Raw genomic sequence first — 14,161 nt, 5'->3', positions numbered from 1 at the left:
TTTTACCAACGATCCCATCATTTGTCCAGACACTGATAGACAGATCCTGTGTCTGTGTGGGACTTCCTCAGATGGGAATTCTACACCAAAGAAAAGTGAGTAGTAGAATATGGACACTCAGCTGTCACTCAAAATTCCTAATAGCTGATATTTTTTATTATTGCACCCATGCTAATTTCCTGGTTGTGATGTCATAATATATAGAAAATGCCATCATTTAGGGAAATGGGATGAAAGGTACGTAGATCCATGTATTTTTTTTTCTGAGTCTACAATTAGTAAAATTAAGGATAGTATCAATATCATCAGCAACTAGGGTATCAGAATCACTGGCCTCCAGGGCAGGGGGAACTCACACAATGCCCTGTTTCCCACTTCCTTTTTTTTTTTTTTTTTTTTTTAAGATTTTATTTATTTGAGGGGCACCTGGGTGGCTCAGTCGTTAAGCGTTTGCCTTCGGCTCAGGGCCTGATCCCAGGGTCCTGGGATTGAGCCCCGCATCAGGCCTCCTGCTCCACTGGAAGCCTGCTTCTTCCTCTCCCACTCCCCCTGCTTGTGTTCCCTCTCTTGCTGGCTGTCTCTCCCTCTCAAATAAATAAACAAAAATCTTTATAAAAAGAAGAGATTTTATTTATTTGCGAGAGAGAGAAGCAGACTCTATGATGAGCACCAAACCAGACATGGGGCCCAATCCCAGGACCCTGAGATCATGATCTGAGCCTAAACCAAGAGTTGGGCACTTAACTGACTGAGCCACCCAGGTGCCCCTGTTTCCCACTTCTGGAGGGCAGAGAAGATGTTTCCATTAGTTCCTGACCACAAGCACCAAAGACAAGATAAAAGAGTTGTTTTCAAATTAAAACAGATTGAACTTAGAAAAAAAAAGAAAAAGAAAAAGGAAAAAATAGGCATCCTATGTCTACATTTGCAGCAACAGAAGCTCAGAGAATTAAATAACTTGCTCAAAGTCATACTTAGGAAGTAACCATGTTTGGATTCAAACTTAGATATTTCTGTCTCTTACACACTCTGACTTGGGAGGGTACAGAATGCAAAGAGAGCTCTCCCCTATCCATCCAGGAGGATGCTCTGATAATATTGTCCCTGACATTCAGGAAAGCATCAAGTCCATCAAAGCCAACTGCACAGCTTCCAAGGGGACTGCTCATAGCCAGGGAGTCTTTGATCCCTGAGAGCATCTGGACCAAAGCATCATGAGCATTTTTCTCTGTCAGAGCTATTTCCTAAGCGTGTTTATGAGCCATATCTTGCCAAAAATAAACCAGTGCGAACACGCATAGATTGTAAATGTGAGCCCAACAGCCACCGCCATGATTTGTGATGATGCCATCTACTTGCAGACACTGTTGTCCCCCAGCGGGCTTTGACACAGTGTAGGAGAAGGTGGCCAAAGGTAGAATGTGGTAGAAGAACTTGAAAGAAGTCTCTGCTCCATTAAAAACTAAAGCACCCTATAATCAAGATGCTTTTTAATAAAATTTTCCCTGAGGGTGTCTGTTCAAAGGGAAATACATTGCATGTCTAGAAGAGGGCTTACAACCATAGGTGATGCAAGTTAACATCTAGTTTATAGGTACATTGTCTTTTGATAGTTTCAGGATTTAAATACAGGACAGGGAAGACCTTGAATAGGAGATTTGGATTGAAAAATGTGAACAGAGGGAGATTGGGGGAGTTCAGTTATTACATCAAGAATGAGCAGGTAACTTAGGAAATGTGGTCTCACATCCTTCCTCCATCACCTACCAGCCATGCGACCTGGAACAAACACTTTTTCGGTCTCTCATGCAACAGCATTTTGGAACTAGTGTGAAGATCAATAAAAAAATGTACATGAAGGTTATTTATGAAAGGTAGAATTTTTCCAAATATAAGCAATCTGCATTTTGGGCACGTATTGAGTATCTCCTGTATGTCAGTTTGCTGTCACTTATAGGTCCCTTGAGCTCACCAGCTAGTCTTCTTGCTCATTGTCTCCTCGCTACTCTTCCCTCTGTCTGGAATGTTCTTCCCCTTTTACCTTTTTTTCTTGCTCTCTCCTTTTATTCATTCATTTATTCAAAAGTCACCCCCCTCAGTGAGGTCTTTTCTGACCATCATTCAGAAAAATGGAGCCTCTGACACTCTCCCACTTTCCAGTTTTATTTTGTTTCATATTTATAATTTTTACTTATATTTTACCAATTTAATTTTACTGAGAAGGAAACTGAAGCCTGGAGGCATTTCCCCTATACAATAATGTAGCTAACATTTCCTAAGCATGGATTGCGTGCCAGCTTTTGATACAGGTGCTTTGACTATCTTAACTCACTAACCTATGTCTGGTTAACTTGCAAGTATGTTGTCTTACTCTTTAGGGGGTTCTACTAATAAAGTAAGAAGTGAATCAAAGACAAATCACTTGTCTTGTAAATTAGGCTGAGGATAACTACAGTGGTGGTGATGAGATCAGCCTGTTTTCTTGTCTGACTTCCCACTTGACTGCGCCTTGCTCCCAGTTGCACTCACGCACTGGCACATTGCTTGGCACATCGTAATAGGTTACCGCATGGCCATTGGTTGAAAAAAGAAAAAAAGATTCATTGAACATAAATAATCTCGTGCCATGCCTAGAAGTAGTAGCTACATATCCCTGTGTGCATTTTTATTACGCACCTCTCTGAACCTGCCACTGAATTCTCCACTTGCACATGTATAATTTCATTCCATCAGCAGGAATNNNNTAATCCATGTTTTATTTTGAGAATTCTGATACTCACAAGGGTTAAGTCACAAACTGGTGGGCATCAGAGTATTTTCAACCAGCACCATCTCCATATTGAACTTTTGCCAATCCATGTGCATTTCTCCTCTGTGAAAACAGGTTCAGTAAGACTCTGAAACAGTGTCTTTCATGGACCTAAAAGTCTTTAAAAAAAATTTTTTTTTTTTGAGGTGGGGGTCAGAGGGAGAGAGAGAATCTTTTTTTTTTTTTTTTTTAAGATTTATTTATTTATTTATTTGACAGAGATAGAGACAGCCAGCGAGAGAGGGAACACAAGCAGGGGGAGTGGGAGAGGAAGCAGCAGGCTCCCAGGGGAGGAGCCTGACGTGGGGCTCGATCCCAGAACGCCAGGATCACGCCCTGAGCCGAAGGCAGACGCTTAAGGACTGAGCCACGCAGGTGCCCCAGAGAGAGAGAATCTTAAGCAGGCTCTACACCCCTTGCTGAGCCTCACAGCGGGATCTCAGCGGAATCTCACAACACTGAGATCACAACCTGAGCCGAAATCCAGAGTCAAATGCTTAACCAAATGAGCACCCAGGTGCCCTGAGGGGTCTGAATGCCTCGGAGCGGGATGCGCTCTGTCAAAGAAAACCCATCCCACGTTTTCATTCTTGGAGATCACCTCAACATTCACTCTGCAGAAAACATGGAGTGTGTCCTCTGTGCCAGGCAATGTGCTAGGTCCTGGGGAAGTACGGATGACTTGGGGTCACCTTTAAGGGGGCTTCAACCTAATGACAGATCATTACGGGAAAAGAAAATTTGATGCCATGTGGTCTGTTTCGTGAGGATGTCCAGGGCAGGAGCGTAGCACTGAAGAGGAGACGAGGCTGCTCCCGAAGCCCCTTTGGATCCGATATTCTGCGACTTCTCTTCCAGTCACCTAGCTCCCTCCCTCCATCTACTTTAGAAAAATTCATGACTTAATAGTGCATGAGGGAACATTACTTTAAGATATAATTATGCTTTTCCGCAAATGACCTATGCAATTACACCAGAGTGGGGGACAGCAATTGCAGAGGGAAGTTGGGACAAGCACACAGGAATATAATGCTACAAAATGATCCCTGCTTCAATTTCCCTTCTCATAACTACATAAAAATTACATTTGCTTCTAGCACAGAGATGCGCAGTAAACAATGAAAAAGGCCCATTAGATTATCTGCTCCCATCTCCTCCTGGGTAGTTTTGCGCTTGTTTTTGTTTGGCTGTTTTTTGGGTTTTGTCTTGTTTTTAACGGTGATAGGCTTTCTAGGGACTTTGGGCTGCTCAGTTATTCCAGGGTAATGCAGATAATGATGACCGAGGAAAGGGATCTCACTGCTCAGTGTTTACACTTTTTGTAAATCTGTACATTGGCGCCCAGGGAACCACTATGATGGCCAGTGCATGTGTGGATGGAGCTCAGAAGAAAGGCGGGAAATTGAGCCCGGAGAGCCAAGGTGGGGCTGGGAGTATAAAATTGGAGCCATTGTCAGAGTTAGGATAAATAATCAGAGTTCGCTCAAAGAAGGGAGCTAGTTAGTAATCTGGTGGGGAGTTTCAGATTTGGGACACCAGAGGTTTGAGACAGGCATGTGCGAAGTAAACTTAAGTATAGCTACGACATTAATGTAGATTATTATGTACGTACAAATATTCTATGGTTTTAGTCGTACTGTGAGGTTTCCTGATTGTTTCCTTAATATTAAATCCAAATCCTGATCACAGTCTTTGAAAAGCATCTCGAAACAATTGCCTTCCTCCCTTCATCATTATCTTATATATGCATAATAATTAATTGTTACTTTATAAGTGGACATTAAGATTGATTCTAATTTTATTTTATTATTTTTTAATATTTTTTATTATATTATGTTAGTCACCATACAGCACATCCCTGGTTTTTGATGTAAAGTTCGATGATTCGTTAGTTGCGTATAACACCCAGCGCACCATGCAATATGTGCCCTCCTTACTACCCATCACCGGCCTATCCCATTCCCCCACCCCCCTCCCCTCCGAAGCCCTCAGTTTGTTTCTCAGAGTTCATAGTCTCTCATGCTTCCCTCCCCCCTCTGATTACCCCCCCTTTCTTTATCCTTTGATTCTAATTTTAAATACAAGTATAATGAACATCCTTGGGCAAAGAGCTTTAAACGTACTTATCCATTTTAATCCAGTAAATCATTTTCTAGATGTATAATTTAAAGAGAAAATCCGAAATGAAGTCAAAGATGTATGTGTTGTTTGATCCAAGTGTTTGTGTGTGTGTATGAGTTTTCAGAGTGTTGCCCAGTTTCAGAGCTAAAGCCACTTACCTGCCATGTCACTTTCTGTATGCAGGAATATTTGTTTAAAAATAAATAAGTAAGAGATAAAAGATGCTGACATATGTGTATATTCTTGCTTAAAGCAAAAAGCTAGTTTTGAATCAGTGATACTTTGAAAAGAGCATAGAGTCAGGAGAGGATGAGCTGGGGCGTACCAGGCCCCTAAAATTTACCCGCAGGGGAAACCTTCAGAAAACTTAATTCCTTTAAGTATCAGCTTCTGTATCTGGGATTTTAAAAATTGCTATTAGAGTATGCCATAATCTATCCAAAGCACCATATAAAACTTCCAAACACAAATTTGGGACCCAGAACAATAACCATTGTTCACCTTCTAGGTCCTCGGGTAATACTGTTCTATACATACGTGCATTCGTTCATTCATTTGTGACTCTTTGTCTCAGTTAAACCATATTTTTCAGCTGCAATGGACATTGCAAGCCTTGAATCTTGCTTTCTATATTTATTCTTTGCACAACGAAAGCTAATCTGGCCTAAATCCTACATAAGGTTGCCCTTGCTTTAATTTAGTTTATTCTTTTTTCTTTCCCCCCAGCTTCTTCAGGTGAAAGCCTTGACCATTCATTTTAGGCATTTTTTTTCTAACACAGAATAAATTTCTTCTTTGATTTAATTGAAAGCGTGTTATTGAAATGTTCAGAGACTTACCCGGGATCTTTTTTTTTTCTTTTATTGGCTTATAATTCTATTATGATCACAGAACTTCCTCTATCTCAATTATTCCTTATCTCAATTATTTTAAATGCATTGAGATTTATTTAATTGTCCTTATTTGGTCTGTCTTGGTGAATATTCCACGTTCACTGGAAAAAAATGTGCATTTAGCTATTATTGGGTGGAAGGTTGTAAAAATGTCAATAGAGTCGAGCTGATTTAGAGCATTGTACAATTTTTCTCTATTCTTTTTTTTAATGTTTTTTTATTATATTATGTTAGTCACCAATTATCATATGATAATTGTCTTTCTCTGCTTGACTCTATTCTTACTGATTTTCTCTCAACTGGTACTTTCAGTTCCTAATAGAGATGTGTTGAAATTTCCAAATATAATAGCCGATTTGTATATTTTTCCTTTCAATTCTGCTGTTTTTTTCTTTATATGTTTTAAACTTTGTTATTTGATGTAAACACATTTATTTTATCTACTCTTCCATATCTCACTTTGCATTCTCAAGCAACGTCAATATTGATGTATCACTAATCATTTCTTTATGATTAGGGTCTACTTAGTATATAATAATTTTTCATCATTTCACTTTTTTTAAAATATTTTTTTATTATATTATGTTAGTCACCATACAGTACATCCCCGGTTTCCGATGTAAGGCTCCATGATTCATTACTTGCGTATAACACCCAGTGCACCATGCAATACGTGCCCTCCTTACTACCCATCACCGGTCTATCCCATTCCCCCACCCCCCTCCCCTCTGAGGCCCTCAGTTTGTTTCTCAGAGTCCATAGTCTCTCATGCTTCATTCCCCCTTCTGATTACACCCCTTTCTTTATCCCTTTCTTCCCCTACCGATCTTCCTAGTTCTTATGTTCCATAGATGAGAGAAACCATATGATAGTTGTCTTTCTCTGCTTGACTTATTTCACTTAGCATTATCTCCTCCAGTGCCGTCCATGTTGCAGCAAATGTTGAGAACTCGTTTTTTCTGAGAGCTGAGTAATATTCCATTGTATATATGGACCACAGCTTCTTAATCCAGTCATCTGTTGAAGGGCATCTTGGCTCCTTCCACGATTTAGCTATTGTGGACAGAGCTGCTATGAACATTGGGGTGCATATGGCCCTTCTCTCATTTCACTTTAATACCTGTCTTTATATTTACATAATATTTCTTATGGACAGAAAACACATTTGCCTTGATTTTTAAAATCTGTTTGACCGACTGTGCCTTTGAATTCAGGAGTTTATATCATTGCATGTAATGTAAATATTGACATGATTAGTTTTAAACCCAGGTACTTGATATGTGTTTTTATTTGTCCTGCAGGCTCTGACCCGGTAAATATTCCATGTGCACTTGAAATAATGTGCATTCTGTTCTCGTTCGATGTAGAAATCCGTAAACGTCAATAGGACAAATGAATGGATAATGTTAATCAAATTTTCTATATCCTAACTGAGTTTTTGTCCACTCTGTCCACTTGCGTTCCTATATACAAGGAAATGTTTTTTCTTTGTCTCTGGATGTTTCTAGGCTGTTCTCATCCTCTTTACTTCTCACTGTTTCACTAAGACATGCCTAGGTGTGTTTTCCTTTTTATTTATCCTTGTTGGGCTTCTCTGAGCTTCTTGGATCTGTGGGATATTGTCTCCAATTTCAGAAAACTATTGGCCATTATATTTTGTATGTTTTCTATTAACCCATCCTCTCCCTCAACTCCATCTCGGACTACAGCCATACATATTTTGGAGAATTTAATATTTCCCCACAGAAATGGGCAATGTTCTGTCATATTTTTTTTCTTTTTCTTCTTTTTTTTTCTTTGTTTAGATAATTTCTATTAATTTGTCTTCAAGTTAACAGCTTACTTACATTGCTTTATCCGGTGTGCTAAGGAGTCCATCAACATAATTCTGTATCACAGATATCAGACACTTCATATCTAGCAATTTCACTGAGCGTTTTTTTTTAATATGGTTTATGTTTTTTCTGCTGAAATTCCCCACCTCTTTAAACACCTCTTCTACCTTATAATTTTTAATCATAGTTATTTTAAGTTCTTTGACTGGAAACCCCAATTTCTGTGCTATTTCCGAGTCTGGTTCTGTATCAAGAGATGATGTTTCTTATTTTATTCACTTTTTGTTGTCTAATTGAAAGAAATTAAACATCATGTGTAAAGAACAGTAAGACTGGGAAAGTATTTCCTCCCAGAAAAGATAATGCCTCTTTTTCCATCAGACATTAGCAAAGGGTGTTGAGATAAGCGGGTACACAGATGAACTGGATTTATTATTGGCAGGCTTCAGATGACCCCAGGGGTGAATCACCACTGCCTTGTACTCATTGTAAAATCAGGAGTGCTGGAGGGATTTTCTGTTTCCCTGCTTTACATTTGAACAGATCAACAGGTCCCAAAGGATTCCTTCTCAGGGCTCCCTCCCTCCGCTTAGTAGTAAGAATTCAGGCGCTGATTCTCATGAACTTCATTATTAACCTATATTTACTTTTGTAATGACCTTTTCCAGTTCTTTTCATTTCTTCCTACAGTACCATGCTTCATTCTGGATCGCATACCCTCAGTCAGATCTTTTGTTAGCATTTCCTGTGTTAATGAATTTTTTCAGCTTTTCATCCTACGAATATTTTTTTTTCAAACCTTCATTTTCTTTTAACCTTCATTTCTTTCTGTAGGTGTAATTTACATAAAATGAAATTCACCCATTGAAAGGTTACATTTTGATGAGTTTCCACAGTGGTATGTGGTGTGGGAACAGAAGGCAAGCTGAGGACAAAGCAGAAACTGACACCCTGCAACCCCCCCCCCCCATGAGATGTATGTTTCATTCCTCAGGCACTGCTGGCTGCCCTAAAGGAAAAAGAAATAGTTAACCTATAGAGACCACATTCCTGCAAGACTTGAGTCTCCTTCAGTTTGCAAATGTTTTAGCAGTTTACAAGAACAAAGTTATCGTAACCTAGCTTCCAGAAGGGAATGTAAATACAATTAAATGTCTTATAACCTGCAGCCCATAAACAGATCCTTGAAGTGGGCAGAGTGTAATGTTCCTCCTGGAAGTTCCCAACTATCTTCATGTTATTGCCTTACTAGAAGGGTAACAACCTTAACTGGACAATAGCCAGGACTCTGGTATCTTGTGAGTCTTCTTTAACATATGAAAGTACTTTCTTGAAACCTCCCTGTTTCCTTACCTTCCCCCAACCCCTTAGTATATAATCAGCCACCCTTCCCAACCCGGGTGCAGTGGCTCTTTCTGCCCACGGGTCCTGTCCCTGTGCTTTAACAAACCACCATTCTGAACCAAAGACATCTCAAGAATTCTTTCTTGGTCGTCGGCTCCGGGCTCCACCCCACTGAACCTCACCGATATTCCACAACCTCATCAGTACGCAGTAGTATGCCCCCTCCGCAATCAAGAACCAGGAAATGCTCCTCACCTCAAAATATCCTTTCCAGCCTCCAAAGCAATCCTGCACCGCCCGCTGCCCTCTCCAGCCCCGAGATGTCTGCCACTAGGGTCTTGCCAGTTTAGGATTGCATGCATGCACGGGGCATTACACAGCATGCAGTCTTTTGAGTCTGACTTCCTTCACTTAGCAAAATGCTTCTGAAAGTTATCCATGCTGTTGTGAGGGCAAGTAACTTACTCCATTTCATGGCTATGCTGCACACAATGTGTTTACGAATCCACTCTTCAGATACATTAGGATTGTTTCAGTTAAGGGCTACTATGAATAAAGCTGCTCGACACGCAAAGTATACAGGACTGTGTGGACTTTTGTTTACATTTCTCTAGGGTAAATGTCTAATTGAGGGATTGTGGGTCTTACGGTAAAAATGAGAGTATGATTAATGTAATAAGAAATTTCCACGTGAGTTTCCAAAGTGGCTATAATATTTTGTATCCTCATAAGTGATATATGAGACTTTCGGTTCCTCCACATCTTTGACAACACTTAATATTATTAGGCTTTTAAAGTCATAGCCATGCTAGTGTGTATATAGTGGTAATATCATTGTGATTTTATTTTTTTATTATAATAATACTTTTTTATTATGTTAGTCACCATATAGTACATCCCTGGTTTCCGATGTAAAGTTCCATGATTCATTAGTTGCGTATAACACCCAGTGCACCATGCAATACGTGCCCTCCTTACTACCCATCACCAGACCATCCCATTCCCCCACCCCCCTCCCCTCTGAAGCCCTCAGTTTGTTTCTCAGAGTCCATAGTCTCTCATGCTTCATTCCCCCTTCTGATTACCCCCCTTTCTTTATCCCTTTCTTCCCCTACCGATCATCCTAGTTCTTATGTTCCATAGATGAGAGAAATCATATGATAATTGTCTTTCTCTGCTTGACTTATTTCACTTAGCATTATCTCCTCCAGTGCCATCCATGTTGCAGCAAATGTTGAGAAATCGTTCTTTTTGATAGCTGAGTAATATTCCATTGTATATATGGACCACATCTTCTTAATCCAGTCATCTGTTGAAGGGCATCTCGGCTCCTTCCACGATTTAGCTATTGTGGACAATGCTGCTATGCCCCCAACGGGGGAGCAGCAAGATACACAAGCCAACTCTTAACCAGAATAAAGAGACATATAGATAAAAATACGTTAATAGTAGGGGACCTCAACACTCCACTATCAGCAATAGATAGATCACCTAAGCAGAAAATCAACCAAGAAACAAGAGCTTTGAATGCCATACTAAACGAGTTGGACCTCATAGATATATATAGAACACTACACCCCAGAACAAAAGAATAATTCTATTCTAATGAACATGGAACATTCTCAAGAATAGATCATGCTCTGGGTCACAAAACAGGTCTCAACCGATACCAAAAGACTGAAATTATTCATTGTGATTTTAATTTGCATTTCTATAATGAATATAATGATAGTATCTTTGACTCTGCTGTTTGTCATGAATATATCTTCTTCATTGATATGTTTTTTTAAATATTTTACCTATTTGTAAAATTCATTTAATTTTATAAATAAAATGTTTACAGATACATGTTGCTTATGAATTCAAATAGTTATAAATATTAGCCTTTATATTCTTAACTATGTTTTAATATATATTAAATATTAATACTCTAACCGATATATCTATTATAAATATTTTCTCCTAGTTTCTGTTTTTTTCTTTTAATTTTCTGATCATGTGTTTGAAATAACAGATATTTTTAAGTTTGATGAAGTCAAATTTATAGTTTTTGTTTTATGGTATTTGCTTCTTGTGTCCTATTTAGAAATCCTTGCCAATCAGATGATCGTAGCAATTTCCTCCTGTGTTTTCCTCTAGAAGTTTCGTATTTTCAGCAATTACATGTGGATCTATAATCTGTTTTAAGTTATTTTCTACATATAGTTTATGGTAAGGGTGGTTTTATATTTTCTTTATGAATATACAATAGTTCCATCACCATTTGATGAAGGGAGAAATGTAGAAAATAAATGCCAAATAAAGTCCGGTATGACTGGAGAGACAAGCATGTATGTATTATCCAAAGTTGTTAATACTATTCTGCCAACGTTGCAGTGATTTGTACTTATTACAGCTCCAGAAGTTTTCAAAAGGAGAAACTAAGGACCTACAACAAGAAAGAAGGAGAGAAAGAGAAAGCAGGAGAGAAAGAGTGCTGGAAGCGTAAAATGTCATCACTTGAATTCGTTGTTGTAGAAATGAGGATGGCACTTTGGGCTTAATAAAGCTCAGTTCACTGTAGTCTACTTGCGACAAATTTAATATCTAAAGATATTATTATTCAAATCTGACTCTCTTCACCTCTATCAGTGCTTTATTACTTCAAGTCTACTTTGTGTAACCGTAGCCTGGAGCAGCGGGATGATTTCTGTCATACTCTTCTCTTGGTTTCACAAACACAGACGATCGCCCCTCATTATCCTCTCCCCCAAATAAGCAAATCTTCACTGAAGACTGTACTCCCCAGGAGACATAGGGGAATGTCAGGAGACGTAGCTGGAAGCGTCCTGTGGGAGCTCTGGGGACTGTTGACCGGAGCTCTTGGCTGTCATTGCTCCCCTCTGCCCTTCCTCCTGTTCCTGAGCTCTAGTGGTGGGTGTGTTAGCTGGAACTCCATCAGATGCCCTGGTAACTAGGATTCTCACTAGAGGTTGAGAAAGGAAACAACGGAGTTATCCTTTTTCCCAGAGGAATTTTAAGCCACCATAAAAGTTCCAAACACCCAACGATGCATTAATTTATGTGAGATTGAAATAAAGTTTCATGTTACATCAGCCACCTCAGATGAGGTATCTGTTAGTTGCATAGAAACACAGTTCTCACCTGCTCTATCTTTTTTCAATCCATGTACTTTCAATCTGTTTCTGTTTTGCTCTCCTGTATCTGTTATAAGAGTATATGGCTGAAATCTATTTTTTTCATCCAATCTGTCAATATTTTAACTCCTTCTAATCTCTTTTAACTGGACTATCAGACTATTTATACCGATTGTGCTTACGGAGATATTTGAATTTACCTCTAACAATTTATTTATTGTTTTGTATTTGATTTTTATCATGATACTGGTTTTTAAATTTTCCTTTCTTTTTGCATCTTTGGTATTGTCATCTACTTTTTCTCTCGTTAAAATTTTAATTCCTCCACTAATTTTGAATATATAAAATAATATGGTATAATATTTGTATCATTTTGTTGATTACTCTAAAATTTTTACTTGCACATTTAACCTAAAATCTAAATTAAAGCAATATTTTTACTATTCTTCTAGAAAATATATGGTTTTCAAGACTGTAAATACTATTAACCTCCTTACAAAGCAAATGTTAATCTTATCACAGAGCATCAAATTTCTTTCTTTATTTTTACAACACTACATATTAGGCATTATTGTTATTGCCTCATATTGCTGGTGCATGAGTAATTTTATTTATAGGCTTAACATTTTGTTTGTTCACCATTCACTCTCTTTAAAAATAGCTTTATTGAGATATAATTTGCAAACCATACACTTCATCCTTTTATTTTTATTTCATTTTATTTTTTATTTAAATTCAATTAGCCAACTTATAGTTCATCATTTCAGATGTAGTGTCTCTTCATCCATTTAAAGTGTACACTTCAATGGTGTTGCATATATTCATAGTTGTGTAGTCATTTATGAAATTTAATTTTAAGACATATTAATCCACCCCCCATGAAACCAGAGACCTATTAGAAGTCACACCACATTTTCCCCCATAAACTTGCCTGTTCTTGGTATTACACATAGGTGGAATCACATAATACGTCATCTTTTATTATTAGTTTCTTTCATTAATCTTAATGTTCAGTGTTTCCGTTACATTATCAATTTTTTTCTCCACTCAATAATTTCCCATCAGTATACAAATATGCTATGATGTCTCCCACCTAAAAAGTAGAGCTGAATTGAGACCATATCCTCAAACTCTTCTGCCATATTTTTCTGCTCCTCTTCAAAGAAAAATTTCTCAAATAAATGTTCTCCTCTTGCTCTCCTCTCATTCCCTCTTACTGCCACACCATTTCTTGCCTCCCCGACTACACTGAAAGCATTCTTGTCAATGGCATCAATAAATTCCATTTTTCTACATATACATGGGAAACTTCAACCTCCATGATCCTTATTGTTGTCAATCTCTCCTTCATTCCAGAAACAACTTGCTTTTCACTTAGTTTCTGGAATGATTCTGGTTCATCTCCACACTGTGGGGCATTCTCTTCTGGAAAATCCTTCCATAAGCAACAATGGCCCTTCAGATCAAAATCTCACATGACTGGCACGCAGCACGGAACTAAATCTTAGGTTACCTGACTTAGCCATGACAGAATTCTGTATCACAGAGCGTTATTTTACTTCTCTAACTTCTACCTCTTCCCTTTTTCTCAATGTTATTCGTGCAACACACCAGACATTAGAGTTTTAGAAGGCTAATAAATAATATGCCTTCCCAGTCTGAGTTCTGCAGCAATGTGAGTGAATATAAAAGATTAAGTGGATGAGACTCTCTCAGTGTATTTAGTGTCTCTACCAGTAAGTGTACACTACAGCTGAGACAAATTGAGAACGCATCATTTCTGTGGATAGGCAAGCTCACAGGGAAGGCTGATGGAAAGGATCAAACCATGCATGCCCTCTCCCCAAACTGTTAATCGTGCGATTGACTTCATTTCCTCATAACCCACTCCGGAAGAGGTTGGTACAGTGATGAGAAGACCGGAACCAGTGTGGAGATGTGTGGTGCCTACCTGTTGGTAAGCATCATAAGTGACAAACCTTCCACTCTCCCCATGTGAGCAGATCTTGGATTTGAACTTTA

The sequence above is a fragment of the Ursus maritimus genome, unplaced genomic scaffold (genome assembly GCF_017311325.1).
Source record: "Ursus maritimus isolate PB19 unplaced genomic scaffold, ASM1731132v1 scaffold_9, whole genome shotgun sequence".
NCBI lineage: Eukaryota > Metazoa > Chordata > Mammalia > Carnivora > Ursidae > Ursus > Ursus maritimus.
This window is presented reverse-complemented; position numbering follows the sequence as displayed.